Raw genomic sequence first — 13,661 nt, 5'->3', positions numbered from 1 at the left:
TTAAAACCACAATGAGCTATCACCTCACACCTGTCAGAATGGCTATCATTAACACATCAACAAACAAGTGCTAGCCAGGTTGTGGAGAAAAGGGAACCCTAGTGCCCAGCTGGTGGGAATGCAGGCTGGTATAGCCACTGTGGAAAACAGTATGGAATGTCCTCCAAAAAATTAGAAATGGATTGGCCTTTTGACCCAGTGATTCCACTGCTGGAAATATACCCTAAGAATCCCAAAACACCAATTCAAAAGAACTTATGCACCCCTATGTTCCTAGAAGCACTATTTACAATAGCCAAGTGCTGGACACAGCCTTAGTGCCCATCAGTAGGTGAGTGGATCAAAAAACTGTGGTGCATTTACACAATAGAATACTATACAGCAGAACAAAAGAACTCCTACCTTTTGTAACAGAGTGGTTGGAACTGGAGAGTATTATGCTAAGTGAAATAATCCAGTCAGTGACAGACAAATACCATATGATCTCACTCATAAGAGGAATCGAATGAACCAAATAAACTAATGAGCAAACTGGAACCAGAAACATGGAAACGTGGAACAGACTGACAGTGGCCAGAGGGACAGGGGGTGGGGGCAGGGCGAAATGGTGGAAAGAAGGGGAAGGGATTAGTCAAAGAACATGTATGAATGACCAATGAACATGGACAACGGAGTGGGGATGGACTGGGAACGGGGGGTGGGATGGGTGGAGGAGGGCAAAGAGGGAAAAATTGGGACAACTGCAATAGAATAACAATTAAAAGTGATTAAAATCACTAAATCTATCCTCTGGTGAGGATTCAAAGCAAAAGGAAAACCCACGAAGGGCCGTCTTGACTTTGTGAGTGTTGCGCGGGGGTACACAGCCCCAGCCCGGTCTTTTGCTTTTCTGCATGGCGACAGCCCTCAAGTTATCTTGCCTTTAAAATTCAGACCTATTAGAGCTATTCACTTTCTGTACCTTTTCTCACTTCCTTTTAGTAAAGATCTGATGTCAGCACGGTTTGGAGCTGATGTCACAGCTTCAATTGGGCTTACGGGCAAAAATAATGGCTGGGGGTATAATAATGCCTTTTTCCTCCTTAAAATGCTCTCTTTTGTACTGTTGATATACTTTGATGGTTTGACTGGATATTTGCTGATATTCAACTATTGAAATATTTCAGCCCCAGACCGTCTGAGTGATGGTATTACTTCACTCCTCCCTGTGTTTCATCCTTGTTTCCTGACCGAGCTAGTGAGGGCCTGGGATGTGTGTGTACACAGAGTAAGCCCTCAGAAAACACTTGCTTGTAGTGCAGCAAAACGTGCTCCGACTTGAAGGGTGGACCCAGTCACTAGCCATGTCAACTTCCACAGTCCCTAGGCTTTCTGAGCCTTAGAATGCTAACAGAAATACAAAATTCCTGCCTTGCCTATTTCACAAGGGGTTGTGTGAATTCAATTATTTAAAGTGCACGAAGAAATTTAGACCCATAAAGTGCCATCTGAATCTAAGGAAGAATGACTGAATACTTGCAATTAAACCAAGGTGACAGTTACTGTTTAAAGCTTCCTTGTTTCAGGTCACTGGATGAAATAAATTGGTATCTCTGAATCTTACATAATCATCCCCAGGACTGTTAAGACAGTTTACCAAGTAAATGAAGACAACCAAGCCGAGGCTAGAATTAAGCGGGAATGATGAGGCAAATGACAGCAGACCCTCTTTTCTTTGGAAATGTCATATGGTGCTAATCCTAAGGCAGGCCAGTGGTTCAGTAACGTATGTTTAGATCTCAGAACATTAAACAGCTGGGCATGTGTGACATACAGGTTGCTTAGTGGTAAAGACCGGACATGAAAGGGTCTTGGAAGGCCCTATGCTGAAGTTATGTAACCGTGTTCTGCTGCCTTCTTAATTTCATATGGTAGATTTAAACAAAAAGACTTAGAAATATGCATTAAAAACTTCTGGCAATTGGGAGAGGCTGGATACCAGAAACATAATGTAAGACATAGAAAGGTTTGAATATTAATGCTTCTTTAAACATAAAGTTATCTAAGGCAATATTGCCTAATTCTTAAATGAATAGTTTGGTAGCTCTAGTAAGAACATCTAACTGTTTTCTTTCAAAGTTTCTTCAATTTCAAGCTCTGAAAATATGAAGTGCCTTTGACTAGAGAACCAGGAGGGTAAACTTTTAAGATGAGCTGTGGGGGAAAACTATACCCAAATATCTTTTGGGAAAAAAACAGTGTGGGTCATCATGTACACAGAACAACTATATTTGCCACGTATTTCTTTAATATTTTAACTGGTTGTACTTTGAAAAATCTATCTAAAACATACCCTTGGTGGATTCATATTTTGATTTCAATTAAGTCAATATTTGTGTCTTAAAATTTTAATTAATTATATCCATTAATTCTTATCTTACTCTGTGAAGCTTCCTCCTAATAGCCATGCATGTGAATTAGGGGTTGGTTAAGTAATTATTTCTCCTTTCCCTAAATGCTTATGATGCTATTGGGCTTCATGATCAGGATATACAGGAAAAGAAATTTGAGGTATTGTTACCAGAAACTTGGGAGACGGTAATAGACAGGCTAAAATAACATGTACATAACATTCATGGGTGCCTTTATGCATTCATCAAACAAACATTTTCTGGCTGTCAAATCTGAGACAGACACCATGCTGACTTAAGTACATTGTGGCTACTTAATGGAGAAAAGATAGAAAGAAAACTTCAAAAAAAAAAAAAAAGAAAAGAAAAACCCTTAGAGTGTAACATCAGAGTGTCCATATGGCTTCCCGGTACCAATGCATTTCGGTGGCTAAAGTGTTCATTGGGTCTCTGCAGACCTACTCTGTGGGCATGCATGCTCTGGGCCTCCAAATTACCCAATGGACAAGACCAAAGGGCAGGAATCAAACCCCCTTTTCAAGGGATCCAGTCAAATAATAATAAGTTCTAATCACTATATGATAATATCTTAAATATCAGTATAATTTTTAAACTAAAAATGCTTGAAGTTCAAGCAAAGAGAAGCTCTAGGTAATATTGAGTAAATATCCCCCAAATTGTAAGGCCCTCCTGGATATTAATCCAGGATCCTCTAATGTGGTTGAATGACTGGGTAGAATAAGGATGAAGGTGCAAAAGGAACCCCACCCCGGTAGCCCCATCACCAAGCTGACTTGGGAATTGCCCGAAAAGCTCATCAGTATAAATCTTACCAGGACACAGACTTTCTTTAATATAACTAAGGACATGTGGAAAAGTACACATTTTGTATTAGTATATAGGACATTATTTTGCATGTTAAATGTTGCAGAACACTAGGTTGTTTGATTTTGACTTTCTGAGAATTTATATTGATATTTTTTGGGATTTTATATAAATCAGTAATGATGTAGACAACTTCAAAATATTATTGAGATATGAGAATTGTTATGACATGATTATAAAGAGTAATTTCAAAAATGTTCTAGTTATTAATGGTAAGATGTGTTTCATAAATTGTCTTCTGCATTTATATTTAGATTTGTGGAAAATACTTGTTGACTTCGGCTTATGTACTAAGTTCCTCCTACACTCTGTGATTTTGAGGAACTACTTTAACCTTTCCTACAACTTACTTTTCTCAGGTCTCCAACAGCTTGTCTCCCTGTAACTAAGACGTCCAAACTGAAACATCTGAGAGACAGTAAGAGTACCTTTAACGATTATACCAGGACAACTGGCTTATGCTCCAGGGGTGTCTAACCTTTTTGGCATCTCTGGGCCACACTGGAAGAAGAGTTGTCTTAGGCCACACATTAAATGCACAAAAACTAATGAAAACAACAACAAAAAAATCTCATGTTTTAAGTAAATTTACAATTTTGTGTTGGGCTGCATTCATGGCCATCCCGGGCTACATGCGGCCCGCAGGCTGCAGGTTGGATGGACACTGCGTTACACTGTCCCAGGCAGTGGGGATGTGCGGTTACTCTACCGGTGGCCCTGTTTTCATTAAATATGACAAATAGCAGTTGAGTAGTTTTATGTGCAAGACATTATGTTCCGAACCAAAAATATATAAAAAGGAATAGATTTCCCTTTCACCAGCCTCCTTCTTCACCAGCAATCAGCAGTGCTCTGCTCTGATGTATTTTATTTGTTTTCGTGCGAACAGTGTATATTACCTGGCTTCTAACATTTGAAGACCATCAAAGGAGTAGAGTAGAGGAGTAAGTGCAGTGTCAGGAGGGTGAGCCCGGAAGTGTGGCTGGAAGGACTAGAGATGGAAATGTCAGAGTCCGTCCCTCTGGCTGAGAGGGAGGCTTGTATTCTGTCCCCTTGCCCTGAAGAAAGAAGGCAGAGGGGAAGGATGAGTTGGATTTGGCTCGTTTGGCTTGTTGTGGGGGAGCTGTAGGAGCTAGTTATGGCATTATGGAGGACCTTGTATGTCAACCTGAGGAATGTCCACCTAACGTGATTTGTTTATTGTTAAACAAATGATAGTGCCCAGCCTCTTGGCCTGCCCTGAGTGTTCTCTGCTTTTACATGACTGGTGTGTCTCCATCTGGGGTTATCACTCTTTTTCTTCTTTCAGATGTGCTTCTCTGTTGCCTGAGCTCAGTAGATGAGCATCGTGTTTCTACTGATTCCAAATACATTAGCAGCAGATTTGATCTTGCTTACGTACCCTCCAGAAGGGGTCATTCCTTTGCCCGACATTGCTTAGATAACTGGCTCTGCTTTTCTTTCTCTTACTTGCCTTCCAATTTATCTGTTATCTTTCATGAGTTTTTCTTTCCCATTTCTTAGTTGGTATTTTATTTCAGTTGATAGAACTGAAATCAATATGTATGTGTAGACAAACACATTCATTTATATACACACATACACACACCAATGTGAATATAGTTTTTTCTTGACCCACACATTTTTTCATATTTTAACTAGCCTAAATAGAAAACATATTTTAACCAACTCATGCAATTAATACTAAGATGCGCCTCTTCTTCCCACTCCCCACAAAAAAGTCCTATGAAATCTGTGGCATTTGCAAGGGTGGAAATATTGGTAATGTGAAATTTTCAGTTTTCAAGTCTGTGGAAGAGAGCAGAGGCTTGCTGAAGTACATGTCACAGTGTTTTACACGCTCCGTGCTGGGAGGAGCAGCAGTGTGGTGGTGAGAAGGGTCAGCTCTGAAAGTGTGTGACCTTGGGCAAGTGAGTCAGCTTCGTATGCCCCACCCCATACCTCTAAAATAAAACTAAGGAAGATGACCTTTCCAGGATTAATTGGGATGGTTTACATGAATATTGAAATTAGTGTTAGTGTATCCTAAGGTATGGTATGGTAGTGTATCCTTACTATGTTATCTCCAGATTGAACAATGAAGAAGCAAATAAAAAAAGTGAAAATGTTACCCTGGCTGGTGTGGCTTAGTGGATTGAGTGCCAGACTGGGAACCATAGGGTCATGGATTTGATTGGCTTGGCTTGTGGGCTGGGTCCCCAGTATGGGGCACACAAGAGGCAACCACACATTGATGTTTCTCTCCCTACATTTCTCCTTCCCTTGCCCTCTCTCTAAAAAGAAATAAATAAAATCTTTTTTTAAAAAGTGAAAATGCAAAACGGTATAAAATACTCTCAGGTTATGTGTTATGAGACATACCCGAGGTTCGTAAATGTTCTGGATTCACTCATCTCAGGATTTTTTTTTCATGGGGCCCTGAGGCTAAAATAAATATCTAATAATTTGTTAATTAGTTAGCTCCAAACACCTGCAAGGTAGCCATCAGATGTCAATCTGTTTTCCTTGCAAATTATGAAAATTGCCCCCTCCCCACTGCTGTGAGTTTGCTGTGGCCACCCAGGTGCCTTGGAGCAGAACTTGGAAATCATACAGGCACTAACTTATTCGCTCTCTGACTGCTATGTAATAAACATGCAGCTCGTTGTGAGCTGTGAAGTCATGACGTCCCCCCTCCAAAACATTTTGATGGGCTTAGATAGCGTTAGCGCAGAAAAGCCCTCGAGGGGCTTTTACAGAACTTAAGAAAGAAAGCTGGGAGCTCAGGTTAAGTGTCGTGTGTCTGAAAGCCTCAGAGAATCTCAGGCAACATGGGGAGAAAAGGAGACTCAGTTCTCGGTGTTCACTGTGTCCATTATGGTTGCCTCACAGGCTATTGTCGGAGTGTCTGCTTTCAGGGCTCTCCAGAGCTCCTCTGAAGGTCACCTGCACAAAGATGTGTGCAAAAGGAATGTCTGAGGTTTGCTGTTCCTCCCTCCAGGCTCTGGAAACAAATAACAAGACAACACGGTCCACTTACGCATCTTCCAGGACCTGCAGTATGTTTTAAGTTGCTGCCTACTGGCATTTGGGCCGCTGTAAAAGCTAATTGAGTCTTTAGAAAAAGGAAGCACTGCGCCTAGCTCTGTAAGCTCCCAGACCAACTAACCCCTCAGGTTGTACGTACGATATGCTAGATATTAATGCTTACCAAATTACGTTGTCATTGCTCTAACAAAACTTCACCAGTCCAGAATCCTAAGCAGTCGAGTTTAGCTTTCTGAATTGCTGCAGGACAGATAGAGATGAGAGCTTTTACGGGTGAACAGATGTTAAAATGATTTTTTTTCCAAACATGCATCATAAATTTCTCTCCATTCTGGAAAGCTATTATTACATATACAGAAGTAGCTAGAGTGGACCTTTGGGCTAAGTGATTTTTCACATTAAACTAGTATTAAAAATAACCCTTTCTACAATCCATTATAAATTGCATGGCATCCTTAAAGGCCGTAGCTATAGAAACAGGTGTGGTTGGTAGGGACCTTTGGGGGTAAGCAGTGTTGCCACTACATTGCAGTCTAGGAAAAAGCCATTCGTGCCTTCAGAACTGTATTTCTTGACACAGAACACAGCACGCTGCCTCCATCAGGTTCAAGTGTGCGTTTGTCATTTGTAGACCTCTTTGTTTGTATTCCCTGCGCGTTCCTCCCCTCCATCTCCTCTCTCTCCTCACTCCCCATTTTACCTACCCTTTGCCACCACCATATCCAAGTTCATGGTCTGTGGACCACCTGAACCAGACCCCCTTTGAGGATCCCTTTTAAACTGCAGCCCCACAGAATCACTACTTCCTGGGAGGGAGGCCAGGAATCAGCATTGTCAATGAACTTCCCACGTGATTCTTACATTAATAAAATTGGGAAAAGGTCAGGACATACTGGATTGCCCAGTTTTTCTTAATTATTTTGTGCTCTTTTGGGACCCTGTACTCAGATGTACTGTTCTTCCTTCCTGGAGGTTAATACCTTTCTGATATGTGCTTATTTCTTCAGGGGGCTCAGGGTCTGTTGACTGAATACCAAGGCCTTTTTTTTTTTCTATTCTGCGTTAATGTTTACGGTTATAGGAGAGGAAATTGAAACAAACACGAGGCTGGGAGTACAGGTCAATTCAATATGACATTACCCAAACTGCTCCGTGAGGCTCCACAAGCCAATGAACGGTAGGGACGAGCTCGGTGAAGCCTGCGCTTGGCGCCTGCTATGGAACTCCAGCTCCCCGAGGTAGCGTTTTCCAGATCTCAGCTGAAAGCCTAACCACTCTGTGCCTCAGTTCCTCATCTGTAGAAAGGGAATGCGGCACTACCTTAAACAGTCATTATGAGAATTAAATCAGAATCTAATTTTGAGAGAAATTACATGTCTGAAAGTACTAAACACTGATTGTTTATTATTATTAGCCCCATTTTACAGATGAGGCAAATGGGGATAGGAAAAAAGGGAACACTACAAGCAGATCATGACTTGTAAACAGCAAACTAGAAAACAAATTCCATCCCTGTCTGCCTTATTCTACAGCCTTGAGTGCTTCCCGCAGAAGCTGAGGCTTCTGAAGCATCAGGTTTTTGCAGGACTAGGATTTTATTTCTTCCCTCCTCTTCTTTTCCCCTTTCCCTTCCACTCTCCGTCTCCTATCTCCCCTACTTCTCTCCCTCCCTTGGTAACCCTTGGTGAAATTTAAAGCTGAATATGTTGTTTATAGTCTCACTAAAAGCATTGTCTTTTCCCCATTAAAAAGAAGTTACTGTGTTTGGTGGCATTTCACCATACACAACAGGTGTGTGCTGTGATGAGTACAGAGGGCCCTGAATGGGATCTAGGATTCTTTAAGGCCAGAGCTTGGGTCTGTAAACCATGACCCTCTTGACCTTTCATCAGTGTCCCGAGTTGTCCACCTGAGACTGGTGTGCAGCCGTGGATGCTCTCTGACTACTGAGTAAATATTGAGCGCCAACTATACGCTACTACATGTCACTTGTTACAGTGCTTCTCAAACACTAATACACAAACGAATCACGTGGGCTCTTACTAAAATACCAAGTCTGGTTCCGTTGGGGGAGGACAGGACTTAGGACTGCCCCTCCGACCACCTCCCAGGTGGCACCGGGGCTGCTGGTTCGTGGTCCCGCAGGGGGCTCTTACGCATGTTAAACTCCGGGAATACTGTGGTATTCCGTTCCTCCTCTGAATTCTCTAAAGCTGTGGCGTTTGTTGATTATGGCTTTGTTATTTTACTTGTCACTGTCTTCCACTGTAATTTAAGTTCTACGAGAGCATAGACCTCTCTACCCTGATCGTAGACACACGCAGGCCTTCACCGCGGTGAGCCGGTTTACCCACGCAGCAGTGCTCCGTAGTTAGTGTTTGCGCCTCAGTAAATGACCGCGTGGCGACAGGTGATGGCGATATACATAGATATGTAATAATTCTAGATTGTTTATATAATGCTCCTGGCAGCATTTGGGGAAGTACATTATCAACCTCAGGTTGTGTATATATATAGTAACACATCAAATCAGTATTATGGCCAAATACAATAAAACGTTTTGAAATTAGCTATTGAACAAGATAAGGAAGGTATTCCATGTAGATGGAGTATGGCAAGCTAATTTTTTGAGGTTTTTAGTCTTAAATTTTATTTACCCAGAAGTCCCCCTCCCCATTTCCAAGTAATTATTCAGTTCCAGAAGGTCCTGGGAGTCTACTCTTTGTGCCTTTTGTAAAATGCTGAACTTGCTGAAGAGACTGTGCTGTGTAGGTTGGGGCAGAATAGGAGAGAGAATACTTCTCTTGAGGAAAGCTAGAGGAAAAGGATTGTTTCCAAAGCAGGAAAGAATTCAGCCTGAGCTAAGAAGATGCTGTTGCGGGTGTTACTCATTTTTTTCTACGCCATGGTCCCCTTCAGTGTTTTGGTGAGAATTACAAAGGAAGCCTATTATATTGGAATTTAGTTATCAAAACACTTTAAAGATTGAGATACAGTTTGGTCATGTAAGTAATAATTGCCTTAATTTTAATATGGTGATGAGTACAAAATCTTAGCTATAAAGTGACATAAAAATATCTCTTTTTAACCATCATGGGTTTACAGCTACTTCTAATACTATTTTGGTTTATTTCTTACATTTATAATAGGAGGAAATGCTAAATTAGAGGTTAATAAAAATAAAAATGTAATCATTGTCCCATCCAAATCCATAGGCTCCTTGGGCATGGATGCCAAGTTCTCAAGAAGAACTTGTATATTACTCTGCGCCCCTATATCTCTCAACAGAATGTAAATGCGTGTTAGGGAGCATAGTCTAGGTCAGTGCTTCTCAGTGTCTCATCCCTGAACCAGTAGCATCAGCATCACCTGGCAACTTGCCAGGAGTATAAATTCTCAGGTCCTACCCAGAGCTTCTGACTCAGTAGTCAGAGCTGGGAACAGGCTCAAGCAATCAGTGTTTTAACAAGGTGATTCTGATGCACACTCAAGTTTGAGAAGCAAGGTGCTAAATTATACTTTATTGATAAACTAGCCCCCCAGTATCAGTATTGTAAAACAACACGGTTTATTTGTCATTCAAGCCTCATTTCCGCTGTGGTTAGCATGGGCTCATTCTGCTCCATGCCTCCTCATTCTGGGGTTCTAGCTGACAGAAGAGCTACCACATGCCACATTGCTAGTAGGGGAAAATGTGGGTCCTCACGATGAGGATTAATAGACCAGAAGTGACATGCACCATCTCCACCAACAACTAGTTGGCCAGAACTGGTCACATGGCTCTACCCAAATGGTTGGGGAGATGCCTGGAAGCCAGGAAGCTGGTGATGACTAACACACTATTAAGAGACATTAGCAGGATGACCTGTTAATACCCCTAGGGAAACAATCACAGCCACACCAGTGGCTCCCCTGTCTGCAGCAGGCCCAGAAACAGCAGATTCTCAGGCCCTGAGGCACCCATGCAGCCTGGGACAGTGTACGTAGACCAGTTTGGACCAATGTGTTCCTTGTAGTCTGACCGAGATGGACCAGCATAGCCCAGTGACTGGGATGGACCAATGGAGGGGGCATTTCCTTTTTGCTTTGGTGATACTTAACACCCTGGAATTTTTGCATAATTCTGGGCAAGGATGGCAAGTGCCAAAGTGACTGAGATTGGATTTCCTGCCACAGGATGCTCAGTGTTAGATTTAAGTTGATTTAAAGGAAAGTGGTTTTTCTGACTCTCCTGAGACTGCAGAGTAAGCTTCATATCCACTAGAGCTGTTATCTGTGTAAACTGCACTCGCCTAGCACTTAATGCAGGACATTTAGAGGTAGATTCCTAAATGCTCTTGATGACGATAAAATAAATGCTTTGGATACTTCAATACTAACTGAATTGACCTATTGAGTTACAAAAGCTTCAGACCAGTAATCTTTCTAAATTCATATTGGGGCTCAGTTAATGGTGTGATATGAGCCATTGGTACTTAACCATTCGTTCAAGATTGCGACAGGCAATTCTTTTTCATCTGTTGGAAAATGTTGTACATATTCAGCTGGCCTTTTTCTGTAATACTCTCTGCCTGCCTTGCTTTTCTCTCAAAATGAAGAGGAGGTATTAGCCATGTGACAATGAGAAAGTGGCCACAGTAAACATGAACTAATGCAGTCTTGTAAAAAAGTAAAAAGCCTGGCTCATCTCGTGAGGCTTTTATGACTTGACGTTCTTGGAAGTATCAACCAGAGTCTGAGCCACTATGCCACCAAAAGTGTAGATCTGATGAAGATTGAAATTTGTAGTTAAAATAGTGCATTTTTATTTAGTGCCCCTAATATTTTTTTTCAGTTGCGTTACAATGTACCAGTAGGTAATTGAACAAAATTTATGGGACCACAATATATATATTTTTCCTTGTGTGTGTATCTTTACTGAATGTCAAGAGTGAGGTCAGACATATGTTGATAGAGAATGTTTCTCCTTTTCACTCTGAAATATACACATTGTAATCTCTGCCTACTTTGTGGACCTGTTTTTCCCCCTTTTCTTACTATATATATAGGTGCATTGCCCAGGAAAGCTTATTTATAGGAGTAGTTAGTATACATTTAACTAAGTTCAAATGTCCTGGCTTATTTCTGACTTTTGCACATAAGATTTTTGTCTTAATGTAATTACCTGCTAAAAATTGGCTGCTAATTGTTCTTGAGCAATAGCCCCCAACAGGGTTTATGCAGACTCCTGGGAATTGGCTTATAGTGTTTGCTATGAAGTTCATTTTGTAAAATTAGCAAAATACTATTTTTAAGAAAATGGTGCAATTGTATGAGCATTTTTTATTTACTAAGAACAAAACATTCTTTTTCAAGTGTGTTTTTGAGGTTTATTGCCAACTAATAAATCCACACATGGATTATTCCTTTAAACATATCTCATATACTTTGTCTTATAAACAAATCAATCAAGACAGTAGTTCACATATAATAAAAATAGAGAGAGGAAATGATCTATCTGCAGAAGTCATACAAATATGCTTACTAATAAACAAATTTCATGAGACAGTTTGCAGCCCACATATTGTAGCTTCAAAGTAGCCTTTCTGTGAAATCCAAAGTCCTTTAAATCATAGCATGCACTATGTGAGTAGAGTTTATTTAAGTTGGAGTTTAATGCAAAGCTCTTACTTTAAATTGTGGTTACATCTGTGTTCTCCACTCTACTCATATCGTGTGTGTGTGTGTGTGTGTGTGTGTGTGTAAATTATGTGCTGCATCTTGGATTCATTGTAGTATGTTACTCAGACAACTTTAAAAAATGCTTGCAGTTGATGCTTTTCTAATACAAATTTATTTGCCATTCTTTCACCTCATCATTTTATATGGCAAGGAATCAACTGATGCAGGTTTCAACTCTTTGGCTAAAGAACACACAAATATTTAAAAAGTACATAGTGTCGTGTTTTCCTTAACAACTATAATTTTGACCAGGCGGTGATTACCAGAGTAACTGCTTGTTAATTATTTTTTCATTTTAGGCTAATGTGTATTCTCATCAAAAGTTTTATTACATCTCTTGGTCTTTATTGAAGACCAATCAGTGAGGGTCATCCTAAGTCAGTAAGGAAAAAGTATCCATGTTTAATGTAAAAGGTACTGATTTTAATTTCTTCCCCTACTGTGGCCCCAAACCTTGGAGTAGCATGATTTTGCATTTTTCTGTTATCTTGTCAATGGTGGAGTAACAAGAGATTCTGCTATGTCTGTCTAGAGGGTTTTTTCCCTCCAAACTTACATGATACTTGGTTCATATACGTTTGATGGAAGGATGGAAACACACAAGGACCTATCAGTATCACTGAAATTGCTCCTGATTAGAATTATGAACAAATTTTACAATTTTCCCTCTTCTTCCTCGATTCTTGAAGAGCAAGTAGAATCTGATTTACATTTCATGTTGGGGTATAAAAGCAACACAGAAATATAATTAGTTGATGTCTGTAGTGAGATAAAGTAACATTTGGGATGAGACTCCAGCAATACCCTTTAAGCTAAATAAGAGAATATGTGGTAGAAAAATCACTGTTCTTCTCCGAAAACTCTGACCTTCTCACTGTCTCAACAGTGACTTGCAATTTCAAATCATTGTCTGAATAATAAATCAGGGTTTTTGTTGCCTGTGATGTTGAGAAATGAATGCTAAATATGTACTCACTGAGCTTTCATTTGCTTAGTATGACAAAACTCAATGACCCAGGAATTACAAGTGACAACTAATGGCTTAACTGCTGGCTGTAGTGCTCTGCGAATTTTTGTGATGCAAATTGTCATCGTGGGCAGACTGCTTAACTGAGCTCCTGAGACATTGCCAAAAAGATTTTTTTTTAAGTTTATTCATCCAGGAGAAACACAGCAGATACTATACATTAGGTGCTACGTTTACGATGTCAGTCTTTTTCTTGCATCTTTAAAACTCTGTAGAGAAGTTGTCATTTTTTAAATGATGGAAAGTGTATAATGTTTCTTTCTAGTTAAAAATCTCCACAGGTAAATCATCATTTTTAAATGAGAGAAAGTGTATAGAGCCTCATTCTTAGTTAATTCAGGATGAAATATTTGAGTGTGTAACAAATTTGCTGTACCATCTAAAATCTGCTCCAAGCACGGCACTCTGTCAGCGAACAAGGCAGGCAAAGCTTCCTGTTCTTACATCATTGATTAAGGGGATAGGGGCCACAGGTAATTTATGAGAAATTATAGCAATAACATAGCGTCGGGGGAGTTGACAACTTTAGGTTTGGTGACCAAGGCAGGTTTTTCTGTAAAGAGACTTTTGAGTTGAGACCTGGATGACCA

The 13,661-nt window shown here is 40.4% G+C and overlaps 1 protein-coding gene across 6 annotated transcripts in view; it reads left to right on the top strand.

Moving 5' to 3' along the window:
* Positions 1-13,661, top strand: part of OXR1 (oxidation resistance 1) — a 359,160-nt gene that overhangs the window by 155,903 nt on the left and 189,596 nt on the right. The window lies entirely within an intron of this gene.

The sequence above is a fragment of the Desmodus rotundus genome, chromosome 8, assembly GCF_022682495.2.
Source record: "Desmodus rotundus isolate HL8 chromosome 8, HLdesRot8A.1, whole genome shotgun sequence".
In the NCBI taxonomy this organism is placed as follows: domain Eukaryota; kingdom Metazoa; phylum Chordata; class Mammalia; order Chiroptera; family Phyllostomidae; genus Desmodus; species Desmodus rotundus.
This window is presented reverse-complemented; position numbering and strand designations above follow the sequence as displayed.